This window comes from Saimiri boliviensis, chromosome 18 (genome assembly GCF_048565385.1).
Source record: "Saimiri boliviensis isolate mSaiBol1 chromosome 18, mSaiBol1.pri, whole genome shotgun sequence".
Taxonomy (NCBI): Eukaryota; Metazoa; Chordata; class Mammalia; order Primates; family Cebidae; genus Saimiri; species Saimiri boliviensis.
The window spans coordinates 4645676-4669514 of NC_133466.1; the positions used below are offsets into that span (position 1 = coordinate 4645676).

The 23839-nt window shown below is 48.8% G+C and overlaps 1 long non-coding RNA gene across 1 annotated transcript; it reads right to left on the minus strand.

The window, feature by feature from the left end:
* Positions 1-2697: 2697 nt before the first annotated feature.
* On the minus strand, positions 2698-23588 carry LOC141582024 (uncharacterized). The gene is made up of 3 exons (XR_012514861.1): positions 23459-23588; positions 18313-20592; positions 2698-4429 (listed from the first exon to the last, which is right to left on the minus strand). It is a non-coding gene; the product is annotated as an uncharacterized LOC141582024 (long non-coding RNA).
* Positions 23589-23839: the final 251 nt, after the last annotated feature.

Genomic DNA, 23839 nt, shown 5'->3' on the forward strand with positions numbered 1-23839 from the left:
ACTGAAACCTCTGCCTCCTTGGCTCAAGAGCTCCTCCCGCCTCAGCCTTCTGAGTAGTTGGGATTACAGGTGTGTGCCACCATGCCCAGCTAATTTTTTGTGTTTTTGGTAAAAAGGGGGTTTCCCCATGTTGTCAAAGCTGGTCTGGAACTCATGGGGTCACGCAATCTGCCCACCTTGGCCTCCCAAAGTGTTGGGATTATGGGTGGAGCCACTGAGCCCAGCCCCGGGGCTACATCTCCTAAGTAAGAAGGTATAGTAGCTCTGCTGGTGGCTGACAATTTTGCTGAGAGGTGCATCAAATAATGGAGATCTGAACATGCACGACGTCAGTCTTGGTCATGTGTGGCCTGTCTCACATGCGTGTGTGCGGTGTGTGTGGGATGTGTGTGTAAGGTTTGTGTGGTGTGTGTACATATCATGTTTGTGTGTATGGGGTGTGTATGTGGGTGTGGTACACAAGTGTAATGTGTGTATGCATGGGTGTGTGTGGTATGTATGTTTGTATGGTATATATGAGGATGTGTGTGTGTTGTGTATGCTGTGTGTGAGTTGTATGTGTGTGTGTGGGGAGCACATGTGCACATGGTGTGTATATGGTATATGTATACGTGATGTGTGAGTGGTGGGTGCATGTGTGGTGTGTTTATATGTGGTATGTTTGGGGTATGTCTGTGTAGTGTATGTGGTGTTTTTGTGTGTTGGGTGTGTGGTGTGTGTGTGTTGCTTGTGCTACATGGGATGTGTGTGTGGTGAGTGCATGTGTGTCACGTGTGCTGTATATGATGTGTGTGTGGTGTTTGCATGAGGGATATGTGTGTGGTATGTTTATATGTAATATGTTTGGGGTATGTGAGTGTAGTTTACATGGTGTTTGTGTGTGTTGGGTATGTGATGTGTGCATGTGTGGTGTGTCTGTATGTGCCTGTGGATTGTGTATATGGCATGTGTATGTGTGGTTTGTATGTGTGGGGTTTGTGTGTGTGTCTGGTGTGTGTGGCATGTGTATGTTTGTGTATGGTGGGGTGTGTAGGTGTGCATATGGGGTACGTGGTTTGTGTGCAGTATGTGTGTGTTTGTGTGTGACATGTGGGTGTGTGTGTGGTATGTCTATGGTGTGTGTGTGTATGTGTGTGAGGAGTGTCTGGAGTGTGTGGTGTGTGTGTTGTGGGGGCTGTGTGTATGGCACGTGTGTGGCTTGTGTGGTGTGCGTATGTGTGTGGGGTGTATTTGTGTGGTGTGGGGTGTGTGTGCATATGTATGGTGTGTGTGGCATATGTGTTTATGTGTGATGTGTGTGGTTTGTAGTGTATATACGTGTGTGTGTGGTGTGGGGTGCATGTATATGTGTGTGGAGGGTGTGTGTGTGATATGTGGTGTGTGTGTATATGTGTGATATATGTGGTATGTGGTATATGTGTGGTGTGTGTGGTGTGGGGTGTGTGTACATATATGGGGTTTATGTACACATATGGGGGTGTATATGTTTGCTATGGGCTGTGTGTGTGTATATGTGTGGTGTGTGGTGTGTGTATGTGTGTGTGGGGGGTGTATGTGTGTGGTATGTGTTGTGTGTGGTATGTCTGTGTTGTGTGTATCAGACTCTGCTGAAAATGTGCGCACCATGAACACCAAACAGCAGGTGATGTGAATGGTTTAAAAGCCTGAAGCTAAACCAAGCCTAAAACGCTTCAGCCTCACCAGGTATCTGTTTGCATTTCATTAACAAAAAGAACCCTTTTCTTCAAAGACAAAAGGGTGTGTACATATTTCGATAGCAAAAAATATCTCAATAAAACAAACCCTGAGCGCCTACTGTATGCAATCACTGTGCCTCTAGCCAGAGATACAAAATGAACACTTTAGCTCTGACCTCCTCAGAGTGGACAGCCCGGCAGGGCTGAGCTAGATCCGGGGTGAAACACAGCCGGTCTGGTTCTCTGTCACTAGAGGTGCAAACCCCAGTCTCTCTGCCCTGTCTCCTGCCCCACAGCAGGACCACGAGAGCAGCCACGGCTGTCCAGGCGAGCAGTGGCCGCGTGTCCTGCTGTTCCATCAGCTGGAATGCAGCGGTGCGGCTGTCCTGGGGCAGACAGAATCACCGGTAATTTCTCCAAGACCCCGCTGGGCAGGGTCAGGCATTATGCAGCTGTCCACAGGAGCCCTGGGCCTGGCACTCTTTCCTGAAAACATGCTGGCACCTGAGGTAAGCCAACAGATCCAAGTGTAGGACTAATTCACCTGGAATGTCAATATTTGGGTTCAGGGTGACTGAGTCCATACAAATACCAGATATACTTGGTGTGTGTTCTTGTAAAACAGGAAGAAAAACAAAACACTTCTCTGATCAAAATAGTGTTCTGTGTATGTGGAAGCCCTCCCCACAACCCCAATGATACAAGGTCCTCTCATCAGAGTCAGAAAAAGTTTTCCAGTGGGATATCTCTTCCTCATTCCAACTCTATCTACGGGCCACCATGCCACCTGGAACTGGGTGTAGAGAAGTTTAGACCCGGAAGACAGCCTAACATTTAGTAAAAACAAAAGAATGTCAAACGGATGACAGCTGGGGTCCAGAGAAGCCGAGATTCCGCCTCCATGGCACCCTACTCATCGGCAAACCCCGCAGGGCTCCATGACCATCTCTCATTCACGATTGTGGCAGCCACAAGCGTAGGCTCTGGACAAGCGAAAACGCCCATCACGGCTCTGCTCTGGAGGCCCCATTAGTGGTGGCCTCATGTGTCCTTATCAGCAGCAATGCCAGTGACAGCCCAGACTTTAGAGATCCTCCTGACTTTAATCCAGGTCTATTTCTATTGCATTCCAAAGCCTCCCCTATAAACTTTAGTACAGTCTCTGAGCATTCACCTGCAGATAACACAAACTTTGACTAACCTAGGCTCATGTAATAAGGAGTCACGTGGCTTCACAGGGTTGGGGCAGTGGCCCAGCCATGCCATCAGGGAATGATTGCTCTTTACTTCTCTCTGTTTTGCCATCCTTGATGCTGGTCTTTACTCCCCAGTTCATAGCTTCACAATCACAAAATGACTGCTGCAGCTCCAGGCATTGCTTCTATGGTTCAAGGTGGAAGAAAGTATGGGAGAAGGAAGGTGGTACCTGTTTCAGGGAAGTAAAAGTTTTCCCAGAAGCCCCAGAAGATCTCTATATATGTCTTATCTCTTGGAAGTATCATGTGGCCACTGCTAGCTTCAAGGGAGTCTGAAAAGGTGAGTATTTTTAGCTGGGCATGCCACCTGCCTGGACACAACTAGAGTTCTATTAGTCAGGACATGGGGAAATGGGTATTGCACTGGCAACTAATAATGTCTGCCCCAGTGGGTGGGTGAGGAGACTTGCATCTCTCTGCAGGGTGAGATGTGAGTAAAAGCGCCCAGTGTGGCGAGGGAGCTGGCACATGCCATCCAGCCATCCTTTCTTTGTGTCTTGCAAAAATGATAGAGTCTTGTTGCTAAGCTCTCCCACTTTTCAGGGAATGCTAATAAAATTTTAACCTCAAAGAATTGAGAATGTCAAGTGGGGGCATCTTGGTGCAGAGGGGTGGCCCCTGGCGTGGGAGGGTGTCTGCGGTTGGTCTGCCGGGTGCGCCACACCTGCGCGGTCCTCCTGGGGCCCTTGCCTGGTATGTTCCAGGCCTCGCCTTGCTTTCCCCTGCCTTACCTGGCTCGCTGGCTGAGTAATCCCGTCCATGGGAAAACTCAGCCACCGTCAGAGGGTGTGAATAGAGAGGGGGATGGAGACAGACAGGGAGAGAGAGAGCAGAGATGAGAGAAAAAAACACACAGAGAGAAAGAGCGAGAGGAAGAGAGAGAGGGAAGGAGGGAGGGAGGGAGCTTGCTTACTTCTTTCTGGTGGCCGAGTGCTACCCCAGCCGCCTTGACGTCGGCCTTGTCATCCTGTCTCGTGGCTGCCCATCCCCTCTCATCTAGCCGCTGCTCCGGGGTCCCTTATAGACTCTTGAGTGTCATTTCCTGATAATTTCAAACAGCTCCCATGGAATTCCAGGACAAGAAGCATCTGCGTCCTTTCCCTGTGACTCCCTGGCTCCCGGTGGTCATTTGCCCCCTGCTGTGTCTTGGGAAACAGCCACAGTGTGTGCTGGATGTGGGGCGTGGGGAGGCTCCATTACAGAACAGCAAGTCCGGTGACCCTTCTTAGAGCATGATGCGCTTTCATGTAAAATTAATCTAAAGAACCACACATGGCTCACTTTTGAGAAGGGCCCTGGGTCCGGGGCGGCGGGCGGGGTGTGGAGGAAGAGCCACACTGTCCTGGTTCCGGGGCAGACGTCACGCAGGCTGCGTCCCTCCTGATTCATCTGGGATGCCGAAGGCTTTTGGACCTGTCTGCTCCATCGTTTCTGTGCTTCACAGGTGGCAGCCCTGCGCGTGTGTCTCAGCTGCACCTGGGTGAGTCACCGGGCAGGAGAATTACTCAGAAAGGAAGCAGGTTAGGTCATTCATTGTCAGCCACAAAGGGGAGGGAGGAAAACTGTCAGAAATGACGTCCTTTCGGTTCTTGGGAAAAACCTTTTGTGATTGTGAAGTTCAAGCGCCCAGTTTACAAATAAATGGAGGCCGGGCCTCCCTGCCTCTCCTCTGACCTGGTGGGAAGGGCCCCTTCCCTGCACATCTCATGCCTGCCGTGCTCGGCCCAGCTCCTAAGGGGGACATCCTGGCTGGCGGTGGCCCAAGCTGTTCTCCAACTGCACAGCTACTTCCTAAAAGAGGGTCCTCTGGTGTCCCGCGGCCCACAGAGACTGCTAATGCGCTCTCAGCAAACCCCAAAACACCAGCACCTGTGGTGGCAACCCGCCGGCGCCGGGAGCAGTGGCTAGGATGAATTTCTGCAGGTGGTCAAAGCAGGGACCGTCCCCGCAGACAGCAGGAAGGGGAGCCTCAGAAGTCACCAACCTGATGTGTTAGTCTGCTCTTTCCTTGCTATAAAGGAAAACCTGAGGCTGGGTAATTTATAAGGAAAAGAGGTGTCACTGACTCATGTTTCTGTGGGCTGCACAGGAAGCAGGTGCCAGCATCTGCGTGGCTTTGGGGAGGCCTCAGGAAGCCAACAATCATGGCAGAAGGCGAAGCGGGAGCGGGCACGGCACAGGTGAGAGCCAGAGCGGGCACGGCACAGGTGAGAGCCAGAGTGGGCACAGCACAGGGTGAGAGCAGGAGTGGGCATGGCACAGGGTGAGAGCAGGAGTGGGCATGGCACAGGTGAGAGCCGGAGCAGGCATGGCACAGGGTGAGAGCAGGAGTGGGCATGGCACAGGGTGAGAGCAGGAGCGGGCACGGCACAGGTGAGAGCCAGAGCGGGCACGGCACAGGTGAGAGCCAGAGCGGGCACGGCACAGGGTGAGAGCAGGAGTGGGCATGGCACAGGGTGAGAGCAGGAGCGGGCATGGCACAGGTGAGAGCCAGAGCAGGCACGGCATAGGTGAGAGCCGGAGCAAGAGGGGGAGGCGGTCCCAGACTTTGTTTTCTGTCTTTGTGTGTGTGAGTGTATGTGTGTGTGTGTATGTGTGTATGTATGTGTGTGAGCGTATGCGTGTGTTTGTGTGTATGTGTATGTATGTGTGTGTGTATGCGTGTGTTTGTATGTGTGTGTATGTGTGTTTGTGTGTGTATGTGTATGTGTGTGTGTATGTGTATGTGTGTGTGTGTGTGTGTGTGTGTATGTGTATGTATGTGTGTGGCACGGTCTCACTGTCATCGAGGCTGTAGTGCAGTAACACATCTTGGTTCACTACAGCCTCTGCTTCCTGGGTTCAAGTGATTCTCCTGCCTCAGCCTCCCAAGTAGCTGGGACTACAGGCGTACACCACCACGCCCTGCTAATTTTTATATTTTTGGTAGAGATGGAGTTTCACCATGTTGGCCAGGCTGGTCTTGAACAATTGACCTCAAGTGATCTGCCTGCCTCAACCTCCCCGTGCTGGGATCACGGGCATAAACCACCGTGCCCAGCCCAGACTCTTTAAAGGATCAGATCTTGTGTGAACTCAGAGCAAGTATTCACTCGTTACCACTAAGACACACCAAGCATTCATGAGGGATTCACCACGATGATCCAGGCACCTCTCAGGAGGCCCACCTCCAACACTGGAGGGGGCATTTCAGCATGGGATTTGGAGGCGAAACATGTCCAATAGTATCATCTGGACTCAGGCCAAGATTTTATGGTGGGGTTTGCTGAGCCCAACTGGCACAGCTGCAGGAGGAATGACCCAACCTCTTCTCCCGAGTCATGTCCTTGGGGAAAGGCAGCAACCGGGGGGCAGCTGCTCCTAGACCTTGATCCCCAGAGGCCCCCACAGCCCAAGTGCCTCTGGCTTCTGCCACCCCTGTCCCAGAGAAGCCACCTGTGACCAGACCTGGGGTGTGGCTGGCCTCTGTTCTAGAATTCTGCAAAGGCTGCAAGTGCTGAGCCTTGTTCCCGGCCCTGAGACAGCGACAGCAATTTGGAAAAAACAGGTACTTCCCTGCCACATGGGGCTCCCACTCCGGAGGGACTTGAGCTCCCCAGCTGGGGTAGTTCCACCAAGAATTCATCTCAACACAGTGGAGGAGGTACGCCTGGGCACTTTCTTGAGGAACAAGTGACTCTATATGAAAGAGTGAACCAATTTTTTAGGTTTTGAACACTGCAGTGACACGAGCTATGAAAACATATGAACGGTAAACCTTGTCTATAAGGAAAGGAATTGCAAATAGTACTTTGAGCAGTGTCACAGGTGAGTTTCAGAGGTCATGGGAAACGGCAGACCGTGGATTGCAGGGCCTTGCATGCCAAGGGAAGCTCACGGCACACGTGTACCTGCTCTCCGGAGCCTGCCGTGCTCTGACCTCTCACTCACCTACAAGCAAACTTAGCTGACACAGTGGGAGTTCAAGATGGGGTGATGGGCCCCAGCATCACGTGTAGTCGCTGAAAACCCTGAGTGCAGCAGAGCTCTGCCCCACTACGGGAAGTGTCCTCAGCCCTGGGCCAGCATCTCTCAGAGGCCATGTCTGCTCTTCCAGTGCTCTCCTGGGCAGCGTCAGTCAAAGACCAGGCACTCCTCAGATCCAAGATTTCCGCAATGGGGCTTCTTATCCCCCAAACCTGCGCCTCTTCCATGTTCTTGCGTAAATGAAGGCACCATGCGAAAACCGAGGATCTCAGTGACAGGCTCGACCCTTTTCTGTAGCTCATGCCCACAGCCAAGCACCTTTGCAGTGGGAAGGCATCTTTCTACGGACTCTCACAACGTCCCCTCTCTGTATCTCTCCTGCTCTGCCATGTCCAAGCTTGTCACCTCTTTCTAGACCATTATGATGGCCTTTCAATTGCTTTCCTCTCGCAGGTCTTGACTTTTTGCATCTATTTCTCGGCTGCAGTTCCTGAGGTCTTTCCACAGTACCCTCTAGCGTCCTCATCCGCAGCATCCAGGGCTTTTACCATAATGTCAAAATTCCAAATTAGGACCTTCCCACTCCTTTCCTTGCACTCATCATCTTTGCAAGGTTTGGCATTCAGAAGACAATGGCAGACGACTAAAAGTAAACAGGAAGAGAGGAAGACACTCCGTATGTCCTTATACCTTCTCATGAAACGGAACGAGCTATCCCAGAGCACACAGAAAAACTACTTAAAATCCTCACTTTCTTCCTCCCTCTCGGTACCTGGCTTGAAGACTTCCCGAAATCCCCTTGGCCCTGCACCAGCTGCCGGCTGTGCTGCCTTCCTGTAAACCTCTTCAGGGAGGCACCGTGCCATGGATCCCAAACGTTACGCAAAGGGCAAGTCATCGGCCAGAGTCCTCAGGAAAGAGACTTGTTCACTGATTTCTCCATCTCCTTGTAGAAGTCTGAGCTCTCCATCTGCACTGCACTTCTTTGACTAGACGGGGCTTTGCTTTAGCGCTAGTTCTAAAGACCCTTGGATGGGAATCCCACATTTTTATATTTTCCCTTTAGGGACCCACACCTTATTATAAAATGAAATGCTATTGAATACAGGACTCCCTCCTCACTTTGACCACACAATCACAGCTGCTAAAGCTACTCTCCCGACATCACAGAAACAGACCGCCTCCTCACGTGTCAGTTCACCACTTCAGAAGAGCATCTACTCTGGCAGCCAGGCCCTTTTATTGTACCCCACCCCAGACCTCAGTTCCAACCTTTGACTGCCTTTAGCTTTGCCTGTCATGAATTCGTGCTGCCAATGGCTGGGGAAGAAAAGCTGGGTTCATGGAGCAGGCATGGGTTTTCTGTGAGCAGAGAGGAGAGAGATGAGAGAGAGCCATGGCCTGAGACTGTCTCTTACCATCAGATACATCCGCTTCAAGCCCTCTCTTCCCCATTGCCCATACCTGGTAAAGACTACCTGTGCCATGCTAAAAGCCAGAGACCTCCTCATGATTCTACACAACCCACATCTAACAGCAGAGCTCTGCATGGGTGTGTTCACATGACAGACCCTCCCTTAAAACTCTGAGCTGTGTCCCAGCTGAATAGACACAACTGTTTATCCATCTCAGTGTTTTTCTGGTTTGGAATGAACCTCATTTCTTGTTTGAGGACATGCAGGTTATAGGCAATCATGTTGAATGAATGGCAAAGAATAAAATTAGAAAAACAATGCTGTGGAGTGAGTCCTAATTAACACTTTGGACTTTGAACTTATTAAAGTGGATGGTTATAGATTGCAAATGGAAGTGTACATATTTAAAGTATGGATTTTTTTTTTTTTTTTTTTGAGACAGAGTCTTGCTCTGTCACCAGATGCCAGGCTGGAGTGCAGTGGCACAATCTCAGCTCACTGCAATCTCCTCCTCCTGGGTTCAAGCAATTCTCCTGTCTCAGCCTGCTGAGTAGCTGGGACTACAGGCACACACCACCACGTCCAGCTAATTTTTATATGTTTTAGTAGAGACAGAGTTTCACCATGTTGGCCAGGATGGTCTCGATCTCTTGACCTCGTGATCCACCTGCCTCGGCCTCCCAAAGTTCTGGGTTTACAGGCATGAGCCACTGTGCCCAGCCTAAAGTGTGGAACATTTTAAAACTGAGACTTGGGAGAAATATATTCATGGACAAAGGACATATGATAACTCATCTTTATTCATCAGCGCTTAAGGTGATTTCCACCTCTACTTATTTGGACTGAATAGGTAATTTGGATCAATAATCCCAATGTAAACAACTCTAAAGCTGGATAATATGTCTTTTAAAAGTGTTTAAAGGGATTGGAGCCATAACAAGGTGGTGAAACTGTCTGGATGAAGATCTAAGAAAAGAAAGAAATCAGAGAAGTGCAGCTGGCATCAGGTACTGACTGTATCCAGGCTGTTTCTGCTCTTTCAGGAAGAGGAGGTACACACCAAGCAATCACGAGGGATTTGCCACCATGATCCAGGCACCTCTTGGAGACCCATCTCCAACACTGGAGGGGCCATTTCCACATGAGATTTGGAATGGGAAGCTGAGAAACACTTTTGGCTGCCTCAGGAGGCAGGAGGTCAAGTGCAGGAGTCTAAGTCTTGCCAAGATTAAGGCCTTCATCACGCCCTGAAACTGAGTTGGGAGCCCAACTCCCTTGAGTGAGGGGTAAGGAGGAACAAAAAGTAACCTATTCTCACATATACTCATCTCAGCTTCAAGTCACCTGAGTGGCCATAAGAAATATCACCACTGAAATTGTGTTGAGATGATCCCAGATTGACATTATCTCCAGGCACCTGGCTGAAGTAAAAGAAAATTATCTTTGTACAAAACAACATTCTACCAGGCCTCAAATTATTTCTGAGCAATCTCTTAAATGTTTGTTTGGCATTTTATCAAAGATAGCCAGAAGCACAGGTGACATGACAATCTAACTTAGAACTAGCAGAAAGAACTGGCACATAAGCACCCTAAATAAAAGAATTATCGGACATGGTCCCTAAAATAACTGCGTTTATGGGTTCAAGGATATGAAAAACAAGGTTTAAAATATCATTACAATACCAAACACATTCATCTGTGAAAATTATGGCAGCTTGGGGGAAAAATATTCAGAACTGAAAAATGGGACCTCTCACATACGCCCATGGCCACTGTCTTGCCCCAGCAGGGGAGGTGATCCTGAAGCCAGGCTCGGTCCCTTCTAGGAGCCCCTCCTCTTTATGGCTCTGCTCCCCCAGATGGCTGCTCTGAGGCTCACAGCTGGGGCAGGGCTGACAGAGAAAAGTTTAGACCCTGGACACAGGTTGTCTGCAGGGCTCTTCTGCTCTGTCCTGGCACTTAAGCCCTCAGCTGATAGAAACCCTTCTATCTATGTGACTGTCTTAGCAGTCAGGACAGGGGTGAGCTGACACCCATGTCACTCAAGCACAAAAGACTGACAAGGAGTGGAGTGACTCACGAGAGAGCCCCAGTGCACATGGAAACCAGTCTCCAAAAGCGGCACTGAAGCCATGACTGGCAAGGCTGATAGAATCCATCCATCCATTCATCATTCATTCATTTATTCTGTTTGGCTGGAGAAGCAAAGGGAACTCCCTCTCCTTTCCTGGCCATCAGCTGCTGCCTTCCTGTGCAGGACACAGGCCACGCTTTCCCTCTGAGTCGGATGAGTCTCCCCATTGCCCTACCCTCTGCAAGGCTTCCTGGTGGCGGGGGGACCTGATTGCTGTTCTCCAGCTCCCCCAGCCAAGCCCCACCCAGGTGACTGAGGAGGAAACGGGAAGTCAGCTCTTGGGCTCCTCGTCTCCAGGAGCCTCCCTGGAGGACTCTGTGGCCCCTTTGCCATCTGGATTACAAATGAGGGTTCAAGCTGCCCCCAGGAAAGCCAAGTCTGGGACAATTCTCTGGAAATATTGAAAAATATTTAGCTTGATGATAAATCTATCGTTTATCAACCACCGGCCTTTGGACAACATATTTAAGCTCCATAAGCTTTAATTTCCTCATCCCGTAAAATGAGATGGTGGTGGCGCCTCCTCTGCAGGCTAGTCATGTAAACTCACTGTGATACACTTGCAAAGCGCTTCGGATGGCAAGTCCTTCACTTGGCACAACCCACGCCGGGGTCACCTGGGCAGGAGCAGGCAGACAGAGCAGGCACTGAGACAGGCTCCTGGAGGTACCAGGCAGACATCAGCTCGTCCCCCAGAGCAACTGCAGGCATGTGGGGTGCTATAAAACATGAGCTCTGGGATGTGAGCCCATCAGAGAGGTCAGGGAAAACTCCATTGAGGAAGGAGAGCTTTGAGGCCAGAGTTGAGGGGGATTCGGCAGCATTAACCAGGCAAAGAGGAGGCAAGAGCATCCAGGTAAAAGGAAGAGGTGTGCCAGGTTCCCCAGGCAGGAGGCAGAGCTGGGCGAGCCCAGGCGTGCGCTCAAGGCAGGGGTTTAATCCCATTCCAAACCACTGTTGAGTTTTAACAAGGAGACTTGTTCAGATGTCAGAGTTCATTCGTTCCCCCCACGCTGCTGCCTTCCCTCTTTACATCTAAAAATCAACCTAAAATCGAGATTTTCCCAGCTATTTTCATGAAATTGTCATCATTTTTTTTTTCCTTTTTTCTTTTGAGACAGAGTCTCACTCTGTAACCTAAGCTGAAGTGCAGAGGCGCAGTCCTGGCTCCTGTGCTCAAGAGGTCTCATGCCTCAGCCTCCCGAGCAGCTGGGACGACAGGCAAGCGCCATCATGCCCAACTAATTTTTTTTTTTTTTTTCTAATTTTTAGTAGAGATGGTGTTTCACCATGTCACCTAGGGAGATCTCAAACTCCTGAGCCCAGGCAATCCTCCCACCTTGGCCTCCCAAAGACCTGGGACTGTGCCCAGCCTAGACCGTCATCACTTTTATCACATGGCCACATTAGTAAATAACTTCTAAAGTTCAAGTAGACAAATTGACTCCCACTCCAGAACATGCACAATTTAAACAACACTGAATCTTGAGTCATTTGTGAGACATCCCAACGCCCAGCAGTGAATTCTGCCAGCTAATTTTCAACACAACCTTTGGTAACCATAACTGAAAAGATGCATTGGCAATTGCTTGAAGGCCTATAGTAGATCTCACATAATACAATTTGCTTTGCCGTTTTTGGGGGGGACTCACACGGTCTTGTAAAAAGAAAGCTAGCAGTCTCATGAATGACATTCGAATAGAAGGTCAGGGGGCTTTACAGCAAAGTTTTGGGGACAGGAGGATAATAAGATTTCCTGTAACAGAAGAAATGAACACTAGGTGAAGATTCTATGTGGGCACATGGTGTGTGTTGGTTGAAGGGAACTCTGGGACAGTAGGAGATCCCAGTAGCTTGTCAGGTGAGAGGTCACAAGAGATGAGCGGGCAAGAGAACAGAGGGCAGCCTGCAGGAAGTATATGCAGTCCTGAATATCCTCCAGACTTTGTTTGAGAAGAAAGATGTAAAAACCCAAAACACACAAAAAAGAAATGTAGCAACAAGGAACCAACCAAGCGTATGGGAGGAATGCTTCACTCTAGTTTTCAGGAAAAAGTGGCTCACAAGCTTCACTGGAAACTGAGCCTTTTGCTAAACACAGCGGGATTGCAGGAAGGTGTTACAGATGGGGCAGGTGCGATTCCAGGCAGTTCCCGCACTACTGGAACAATCATTATTATTATTTTGAGAGAGGTCCCACTCTGTCGCCCAGGCTGGAGTGCAGTGGTGGCATCCGGGCTTACTGCAGCCTCCACCTACCCAGGATCAGGCAATTCACCCACCTCAGCCTCCTGAGTAGCTGAGACTACTGGCGCACCACTATGCCCAGCTAATTTTTTTTTTTTTTGTATATTTTCGTAGAGATGGGGTTTCTCAATTACCTAGGCTGGACTTGAACTCCTGGGCTCAAGTGATCTTTCTGCTGTGGCCTCCCAAAGTGCTAGGAATACAGATAAGAGCCACTATGCCCAACCTGGAAAGATTAATGGTGCTCAGGAAGAAACTGAGACTCAGAGAAATGAAGGCAATGGGGTCACCTCTGGGTAACGACCAGAACCCTAGTTCAAGCCCAGTCTGGTCCATCTGACTGAAAACTCCATATGCCTTTCTGCCTTGCTGCTTTCTAAAGGGCAACCGTGAACCATTCCCAAGCACACCTAAGTGCACTTTCTTACATGTTTTATTTATTTATTTTATTTTATTTTTTGAGACAGAGTCTCACTCTGTGGCCCAGGCTGGGGTGCACTGGTGCCATCTTGGCTCACCGAAACCTTAACCTCCCAGGTTCAAGCAATTCTCCTGCCTTAGCCTCCCAAGTAGCTGGGATTATAGGCACCTGCCACAATGCCCAGCTAATTTTTACAGTTTTAGCAGAAATGGCCAACTTAGATGTTGGCCAGGCTGGTCTCAAACTCCTGAGCACAGGCAATCCGCCCACCTCAGCCTCCCAAAGTGCTGGGATGATAAGCATGAGCCACCATGCCCAGCCACGTTTTACTTAAACAGAGAAATCAGGATCCTCAAGCTGAAATCAAAGAGAATATTAGATACTATCTACTTTGTCCTGGAAGCTCCATCAAGTGTAGGAGAAAGAATATCTAGACAGGAAGAAGAAAAGTCGGCATTGTGACCTTTCCCTAATCTTTCCTTTCAGGAGAGAGAGAGGCACGCGGCTCCAAGCAATGCCGTGGAAAAGCCTCGGCACCCTGCATCACCAGCCGCTTGCAGGATGTCCCAGTGCCCAGCAATGAACTCTGCCACCTCATTTTTTTTTTTTTTTTTTTTTTTACGTAGAGTCTCGCTCTGTTGCCCAGGCTGGAGTGCAGTGGTGTGATCTTGGCTCATTGCAACCTCCACCTCCCGGGTTCAAGCAATTCTCCTGCCCCAGCCTCCCAAGTACCTGGGATTTCAGGTGTGCATCACCATGCCTGGCTAATTTTTTGTATTTTCAGTAGAGAGGGGGTTTCGCTGTGCTCTGCCAGTTAATTTTAAACACAACCCTGAGCCGCGGCTGCAGCCTCTCCATGGCTCTCACTCGGATTGCGGGGAAGCACCCAGGACCTGCTGGACTCTCTGACCTCTGGGATCTTCCATGACCCATCCCCTTCGGTCTCTCCGCACACCCTTCTCATCCTCACGGCTCCCTCCAGCCTTGCAGGGTCTCCTTCCTACCTTTCCCTGTCTAACTGCTCGGAATCACATCCGATACCTGCAGCTTATCACTGCCCCCTGTATGCTGCATCTTGCCATCTGGCGTCTACCTAGAACTCAGTGGAAATTGCTGGGGAGGGAAGAGACAGGAAGGACATCTTCCTTCAAGAGCTGGTTCCTCCTCTGCCACCTGGACACACCAGGGTGCTTGACAGCTGGAGGGTAAACATCTTCCAGCCCGGACTCCTGGGACTCTAGGGACACAAGCTTCCTGCTAGGGCAGCCAGAGGCCCAGCTGTCTAGACCCAGAGGCCAAAGCCCCGGGGGTCTTTTTTAGGCGGACCAAGAAGCCAAGGGGGGATGAAGAAGAGGAGGTAGAGGCAGGTCCCCTCTGGTTGGCCTTTTCTTCCAGCTCCCCTAAGATCCCTGCTCAGCACCGTCACCTGAAGACTGGGCTGTGCTGCTGTTGCTGGCCCCTGTGCCATCTGGTTTCTCTCCAGGGTGCCCCAGCAGCTCAGCAAAGGATCCAGCAGGACAAACTTCCCGGTCCGAAGGCTGCTGGATGCAGCTTAGGAGAGAAGGTGGATGGAGCGTCGCTCATCCAGACACCTCAGAGGGGCCGACACCAGCACACAGAGTCCCAAGGGGAGGAGATGAAGAGCAAAGAACGGGAAAGTTCTCAGGTGCCTGCACTTGGGGCCATGGAGGGGGAATGAGTGTCCCGACAGAAAAGAAGGCAAAAGCAGGCGACGATCTGAAGAAGGGGTATGTGCTGCCAGATCTGAGGGTGAGAACACTACCAGGGCCAGCGGTGAAAACCAGGGGGCGCGGGCCTTCTTAGAGCAGTGGCTGCAGGGTTCTAGGTGGACTCCAGGCTTCAGGGCACTGCAGATGAGGCGGTGGGAAGCTTTCAGCAGCAGATGCTATTTTGAGAAGTTTGCCCAGGAAAGGGAGGAAGGAGACCATGTGAGACAGAGTCAGCGCGGGTGGAATGGTGTGGCTCCAGGGCAGCGCCCCAGCTGCAGGCGTCATATCCCCTGGCTGGTGACCCTCCCAGGCAGCTTGACCAAGCCAGCCCTTTAGGAGCTGGGGTGGTGGAGGAGCCGGAGCAAGGATGACTTCATAATTCACTCCTTAGAGAGGCCACGGGAGAGGAGGAAGTGCAGCTGAGTGAGGCCTCTGGACGTTCAGGTTCCAGGCCATTTGCCCAGTGCTGCCCCAAGCTGGGCTAACTCCAGGCCAAAGGGGACCAGTGGCTGCAGCTCTGTCCTGGGGATGTCCCCGGGTGATGGCAGAGCTGGGGAGCACTCAGGAGCATTGCACAGCCACTCAGGGTCAGAACAGGTGATTCCTTCATAAGCCCTGCCTCCAGAACCTTCCAGGCCAGGATCTGCCTGCCAGCTGCCCACCTCTGGGAGGCTGGAGGGCCGTTCGTGAAGCCCAAAGCCCTGTTTGGCACTTCTCTTATCCTGTTGAGTGGTAGTTTGCTTTGTTTTGTTTTCATTTCTTTTATTTTCTTACTTCTAAGGCAAAAGTTAAAACTGCCTACGTTAAATTCTGGTTAAAATTCAGCATGCTGCCTGTCACGTGTCTCTGCGTCTGGGCAGCTCAAGCCACTGCCCCCTGCATGGTCCTACTGCAGCCCTTCCAGCCGCCGCTCCTCCGCCCCACACCTCGCAAACCCGGGTGACGAAGGCTCATTCTGGCCCCCAGGGGGGTAACCCCAAAGCCAAGTCCTGGCCCTCTCATCTGTCGCTTTGGGGGCAGTGACGGTGCCACACGGTGGATGAGCAGTTGATGGTGATGCTATCACGAGTCATGTTTCTTTCTCTCCTCTGATTGTGACCTGGGCTTGAGCAGACCAATCTAATGGTGCTCCTAATCTGTGAGGGCTGTGTGTGTGTGGGGGGGGGGGGTGAGAGAGAGAGAGAGAGAAAGAGAGAGAGAGAAAGTGAGAGAGAAAGCACCAGCCCTCCATCCCCCTTGCAAGTCAGGCGAGTGATTCTTCCCCAGGTGGGGAGAAAGCTGGGGTCCCCTCCACACTATCTAGGGCCACAGAGCCAGGCTCCAGTCCCATCTCTAGCGGTGCAGGTGTGCTGGCCTTGAGAGCTGACAAACAAAGGAATTCTTTTTATTTTTTTGGCTATGTGACTGATGAATTTTATTGTCTAAGACACAGTTCTGTCATCTGTAAAATGGGAAATAATATTGACAGTCTTATAGCATTGTGGGGCTTAGCGATGATGATGTCAAGTATCTAATATTAATAATGAGCACGCCGCATCCTACTCAGGGTGTGCCCGGGATTTTGCACCATGAGATACTAACAGAGAGCAGCCAGGCAGCATCAACCTGAGTCTGCCGTGTGAGCCCAGAGACTCTCACTTGCTTCCCATGTGAAAATGCATCTTCCAATCATTAATACCAATGAAGTAGTTATCAAATGCTTGCCACCAGCTCAATACCGAGTGCTGTGTGCTTGGGAGAGAGAAACAGAACCTTTTTCTGTTAAACAGGGGAAGAACTAATGAGCTGCCCAGCTTTGGGAGCCTAAGACAGGGCTGTCTTGTTCTTAGGGAGCTGAGCATCCAGGTGCAAAGCGCTGGGCAGAGGAGCTGTCCTGAGTCAACACGCAAAGGAATTCTGTGCCTACAGAGAAGCCCGAAAAGTGTGGCACTCCTCAAACACCCCCAAATGTGGCAGAATCCAGTAAGGCGAGAGAATAAAGGGACTGGAGCGGGATGGAGCAGAGAGCAGGGGAGCAGGAAGCCTGAGTGGAGCGTGGATCTGCCTCAGCGCTGGGCCCCCGGGAAACACATGGCCTTTCTACAGCCTCTGTTTCCCCCTACGTAAAATCAGAGATCAAACCAGAGGATCTCTAAAGCCCACCTACCTAGGCACTCTGCAGGTCACTAGTCACCTGGCCCTGCCAGCAAGACACCACTAAATAGGTCCCTGAGCCTCTGCTGATGGCCAGGGAGGCTTCCTGCCTTGAGACAGGATGAGCCCTCACGGTGACAACTCACTGATGATCACAAAGTTTTCCAGGAAAGAAACAATAAGTGAGACTTCCCTGTTTCTCAGAGCTGTGACTGAGCTGTGTGGTGGATTTCAGCTGAGTAGAGAAGTGACTTTTGCCCACAGGAGGTGGCCAGAAGGGACCCGGCGGACACACCCGACAGTTAGAGGAAGGAGCTGCAGGAAGAAGTGCCCACACCCTCCACGTTCAACAACGTGTGACCTCACCCCTGCAACAGTTTTCCTGGGAGCTGATTTAAAATGCTGATGCCCAGGCCCTGCCTCAGACCCACTGACACAGCATCTGTGTGGCTAGGACCAGGGAATCTGCGTTTTACACCAAGCATGCCAGTGGGTTTCATGCATATGAAAGTGTGGAAAACCCTAAGAGGCTGGGCTGCAGTTTGCTTATAGAAGGGGATACTTTAATTCCTCCAAAGTTGGCCAGCTTTTATTTTAGTGATAAGTTCTCACCAAGTCCACTTGGAGAGGGCCTTGTTTAGACAGGTGGCTTAATGAGTCTAGTTTTTTGGGCTTACATAAATCACTCTCTTCCTGTTCACTGCCCTCTGGACTTAGGGCATCACCGTCTTGTTCCCTGGGGGGTTACATTTGCAACTCCTGTTCCAAGAATAATTATTTAAGACAGATTTCAAGTTTTGGGGCAGGGATGGTGTCTTACTCATCCTGGGCTTCCAGGCGAACGTGTAACAGACACTCCAGGTAATGGTTGTTGAAATGAACAAAAATGAAATACTTGAATGAAGGTCACTAGGCTTTCAAGGAGGCCCCATGCAATTACCTTATCTTCCAATAACCGCCCAGTGCCTTGCCCGGAGCGCGGTATCAAATCGTAAAACACACACACGTACGAGATTGGTTGGGTTTCCCCACCACCGTTAAGGAAGTAACCCCACCAAACGATAAGCGGACTTGTCCGAAGTCTCCCCAGTAAAAGCCTGGCTGAGACTAGATTTCTGAACCACGAACACCCTCCAATGAGCTGACCGTTCCAGATGTGAAGAGTAGAAATGGGCCAAGAAGAAATAGAGATGAGCAATTTTCTAAATTACCAACACACTCTTGATCTGGCCAATTTGTTCAGAAAACACTGATTTGTTTAACGCATGGATTCCTCGTCTCAGATAGTTGTGAAAATGAGCAAATCTGTACCTTCTAAAGGACTCAGTGCTGCTCCTTCTAGCGGTCTCCGGTCTCCCCGGCAGCGTGGTAGACCCAATGCTTCCTCCTCCTCTTTGTTTCTCCTGGCGTCCTTGACTCAGAGAACGAATTTGGTGGTTCTCAAACTCAGCTGCCCCTGGAGAGATTGGGCAGCTCCTACAGGTGAGCCTCATTGCTTACAGATCAAAGTAGAATCACAGGGACTGAGCCCAAGGGATTAGTAGTTTAAAAAACTTCCCCAGGAGTTTCCAATGTGCAGCAAGACTGCAGTCCACTGATGTGAACAACATTAGGCCACCCACCAGCCCTTCTCCCCAAAGCAAACGTCAGTGATTTGAAAGATGAATGGGAAAAACTCACTTGGGAAAGAATAAGACAAATGAAATTCAAATTGTTCAAAAACTCTCACACCAAGCAATGAAATTGTCACACAGAGGATCCCCTCCCCAAAGAACAGCTCCTTGTTAACTGGCAGGTGACGGATCTAGGTGCTGTTGGAAACCTCTCCTGAATTCAGTTTTCTTCTTCCGGAGTAATTAGGTGAAGCAGTGATATCAACCTGGCTGAACCTTGGAATCACCTGGGAAGATTAAAAATCTCTACCACCTGCATCTAGGTGTGGTCTGGGCACTGGAATTTTTAGATGTTCCTGGTGGTTTTAATGGGCACGCGAAGTTGAGAACAACTCATTTACAGTTTTTATCGAAAGTCTGTATGGTAAGCTCTTCGGTGTTTTTCAGTCTGAAGTCTTTATTCTGAATTCAATCTTAATAAAAATTTGGTGGTTTACAGAATTCTAGGTTGAAAGTCATTTTCCTCTGACTTGAATGTTTTCACTCACCACCTTCCTCTTTTTTTTTTTTTTTTTTTTGATGCAGTTTCACTGTGTTCCCAGGCTGGACTTGAACTCCTGGGACTCAGCCTCCTGAAGAGCCGCCTCCCATTCGTAATGTTGAGATGTGAGCTCTTAGTCTAATCTTCCTGGTTTGTGTAGGTTTTTTTTAAAAAATCTTTTTCACTCTCGTAGCCTTTAGATTTTCTACTTTTCCTTGCTGCCCTGCATTTTTAATGCATTGCATCTGACTATGAATTTATCTTCATTTATTCTGCTTGCTGCTTCTCAGTGTTATCTTTCTATTTGAAAAATCATGTCTTTCTTCAATTATGGAAAATGGTCAGATATTATAATTTGGATATTTCCTCGAGCATTTCCTGTATTCTCTAGTTCTGGAGCTCCTATTAGGCGTATTTGGAGTGTCTCATCTTATTTTCCATATTATTTTGTCTCTTTCGTACGTTTTCACTTCTTTGTCTCTCTGTCCTGTTAGCATTAATTCCTTGGTACAATCTGCTCTTTCTCTCTTTAACTGTGTTTACTTGTTGATTGTAAATCTCAACATTTATAGTTTTGTATTTTCAGGATCTCCAATTTCTCATTGATCTTAGCCACGTCTTCTTACGGACAGCCGCTCGAGCTCTTCACAGCACCCGATCGTGTGTTTTTCCTACGGTTGTCCCCTCCCTTTGCCTTTTTGAAGATCACACACGGTTGAATAAATCCTCTGGTGATTAATCTTTTATTTAGATTTCCTCAGAAGTGTTCTTCGACTTGTCACATTTATTGTAAATTTTTTCAGGCTGTTTATTTTTCCCCCCCACCCGGCTTTGAAATGCTATTTTGTAACTTCCCAGTGCCTGGTTTGTTTAGCTGTCCTTCTCCTCTCACCTCCCTGTGGCTGGCAGGCCTGTGTTTAACTCCGCCTCTAACCTGATCCCCTTCCAAGGTCAGACAAGTGGTCCTTATCAAAGCAACCTGGCGTTTTACTCCTGGGAGCAAAGTCCCGCTCCCCATCTTTGTTTCGTAAGGAGGTTGACTGCAGGCTCCTGAAGCACGTGCACGGATGCCCCTTCCCATTCAGGAGCAGGAATCCTGGTGGCTCTGCCCATTTCTACCTCTGGAGACCAGTAGTCCTGCGGGGTCTGTCTGCCCCTTCTGTGCATATCCACTCCCTTCCTAGCCTGCAACGTTTTTTATTTTTAGGATGGCTTCATATTAGAATATTTTCTATATGCACAGTAGGATACTTCTGAGTGCAAGAAACACACATTGCAATTTAAAGTGACGTTAAAATAAAGCAATCGATGGTGTCATGCAACTGCACATCCAGCCCTGTGTGATCTCACAAACAGGCGGCGCGCCCAGCTCGCACCCATCCTTCCAGCTGCCTCCTCAGCCCTCTCTGTCCTGGTGCTGGACATAGATGCTCGGTGCTGCAAAGAAAAATCAACACTGAGACAAAGGATCTTCCAGCAACGCAATTTTTACTTCCTGGACCGCAGGAAGGGTCCTCTCACTAGCCATCTTGCCACGAGAGTATAAAGAACAAAGGCACACACACAAATTTATTCCTTACACATTTGGGGTTGTCCTTACTGCTGTGTCTGATCTCCATTGGCCGGAGCCAGACCCGACAATCTAAACTAAAATCCAACTGGCTAACGACTTAAAACTTTTCTAACAGGTGAAAACAATGGAGAGCTAGGACATGCCTGTGAGCACGTCCAGCACAGATATCTTGGTTAAAGTACAAGGACATAGAGTGTACTCCTTGCCTGTAAGCATGGCGTGTCTAACAGCTACATAGGAAAGGGCTTCACAGAGTTATTAGCACACTTATTCTTGAACAAGAAAGGAAACTTTAAAAAGAAGCTTTTCTAATTCCCACACCAGCAAGCTGACCTTACAGTCTTCCATTTGAATTCGGCAAATGGGGAACATCAGCAGGGGATCATGGCAGAAAGCAAAGTGAGCTTGGGTATTTATTGACCCGCCTGTCTCCTTGCAGGCACCCCAGCACTAGGCGGGGGCAGCCTCCTCCCAGAAGGCCTATTCATGAGGCTCCCGGCCTGCAGGTTCTGGGAAGGTACCTCCCAACCCCTCTTTCAGAACTTTGTGGTGAAGAACAGGAGGTGGACATCTCTTCCCACAGTCACTGATTTCAAGCAAGTCTGCCCTTATCCGTTTTACACCTTTTGAAATAGTCACTTTATTAAACTTTTCCCAATCTCAATGTGCCATTTACTGGGACTTTTTGATTAATTTAAAAGGCCACCAAATATCAAGGTATTTTTGTGTCTCTAAGCTTCATCCTAAAAGTGGTTGGTTGACAGATGGCCACAGTAGTACTGGGGGATACACATGGTAATATTCAGTGACAGAGAAAGATGCCATCCCTTTACAGAGCAAGGGATTTTTTTTTTTTTTTTTTGAGCAGCTTCCAGCCAACCTCCCTGATGTTTCATTGGCTTTAATTGGTCACCTGTCCATTTTTGAGTCAATTCCTAGCTACCAGAGAAATGCCTTGTGTTGATTGGCTTAGACCTGGAGCCTCTGACCAATGACCTTCAAGGAAGCCGGAATTTCAATGGTTGGTTTAAATTCTCCAGTGCTGAGATCCATCCTCTAGGGAGACCTTGTCATTTCTGCTAAGTTTGGGAGGACAGGGGATGAAGTGATGTATTGGATGATTGCTGTGCATTTCCCCTTGCTGTGTTGCTTGGCAGTCTACAGAAATTTACAATTCAGAAGGCACTTGTTATTTGAAAGTAATGGCCCCTAAAACCTTTGTCGGTCTCCAGACCCAAGGCAATTATCGAGACCCCAAATGCCCTCAGTTCCCTTACCTGAACCAGAACTAAAAGACAGAGCATTCCTTGAAAGATTGAATGAGATCGTGTGTCATTTACCCCAAGCGGGGAGGCGGCTGGCCTGGTTTAGGCACACACAGCTCTGTGATCAGCTCCTCCCAACCTGCTTTGTCCGTGAGTCAAAGTCTGACCACACTCCAGAGGACCGTTGTGAGGGCTGAGGGATTGCTCAGGATGGGTCAGAAGCCAACTGAGGATCAACTGAGGGTTAAGTACCACACCCTCTCCCTTTCTGCTTTCTGTGCAATGTGGCTCTCAGACAGTGTTTTTTTGTTTGTTTATTGTTTGTTTTTTGAGATGGAGTCTCCCTTCTGTCGCCCAGGCTGGAGTACAGTGGCACGATCTCTGCTCATTGCAACACTTCCTGGGTTCAAGCAATTCTCCCACCTCAGCCTCCTGAGTACCTGAGACTACAGGCATGTGCCACCGTACCCAGCTAATTTTTGTATTTTTAGTAGGACGGAGTTTCACCATGCTGGCGAGACTGGTCTTGAACTCCTGACCTCAAATGATCCACCTGCCTCAGCTTCCCAAAGGGCTGGGATTATAGGCATGAGCCCATCTCAGACACTTTTTATTTCAGATTTCATTATTAAGTCATTTTCATTTCCTGAGAAATGAGAGATTATATGAACCATTCCAGATCAGTCTATGATTACAAAACTATAAAAACGTGATTATTTAACGGAGCCCCTGAAACTTGCAATGATGCTTCATCTCCTTTCCTCTTTCTTCCTTCTCTTCTACCATCAGTAGAGATCAACGTGTCCTCACTCTCCCTAGATGAATCTTGACCTGGAGAATGGGATTGTTGAAAAGAAAGCAGGATGACAGGGGTGCTTTATGAAAGTGTGTGCCTGTGTGTACTTGTGACTTCCTGACTGATATGTACATGTGTGACTTGAGTGTGTGAGCCTGTGTGCATGGGAGTGCACAGTTGCACACACTCCACCGCATACATCCCTGAGTGCCTAGAAATCAAAACTAGATAGAATTTAGAGGTCAACTAATGCAGTATATTCTTTGCTTATTGGCCACGTGTATGTCTTCTTTTGAAAAGTGTCTGTTAATCAACCTAATTGGCTATCAACAGTAGGTTGGATACAGAAAATGTTGTACATATATGCTATGGAATATTATGCAGCCATAATAAAGAACAAGTTTCAAAGAAGTTTAAATCACCTTCTTCGAACTTAGAGCAAAAGGCCTAGAGGTCTGCCAATATCTACTCATGCTCATGCTGCATCAGAATAATAATTTGGTAATAAGAACAAAATGGAGAGAAGGAAATATTCAACCTTCCCTAGAAATATATATGAATGACTTATTTATGCTTTCTATCCGAAGAGAATATCAACTTACATATATTACTTGAATTATGAACAACACTATACAGTTACAAATAATCTGAGAATTTTAATATACTTACTGTGAGAAAATGTTGCAAATAGTTTCATCTGTGCAGATTTACAGGTAGCACTTTGTTCGTGCCTCAGTAAAGTCTGTGGGATTAGGCCGAATCCACACGTGTTAATCTGGCAGAGAGAGTTTGGGTAGCACATGTGACCTGTGATGATACAAGGCTTCAGGTTCAGTTACTGGAAAATCCTAGACAATTCTATTAACATATTACTCTTGAGTTAACCAAACAACACAAATTGATTAATAATTCATTAACTCTAGAGTAAAATCTAAGGCTGATATTAAGAGTAATTTATAAGCAGAAAGCATGAAGCAGCAATGGAAAACCACAGCCAACTCAAAACCACAGTAATGATATCATAAATTCAAAACCTTCAACAATCACAAT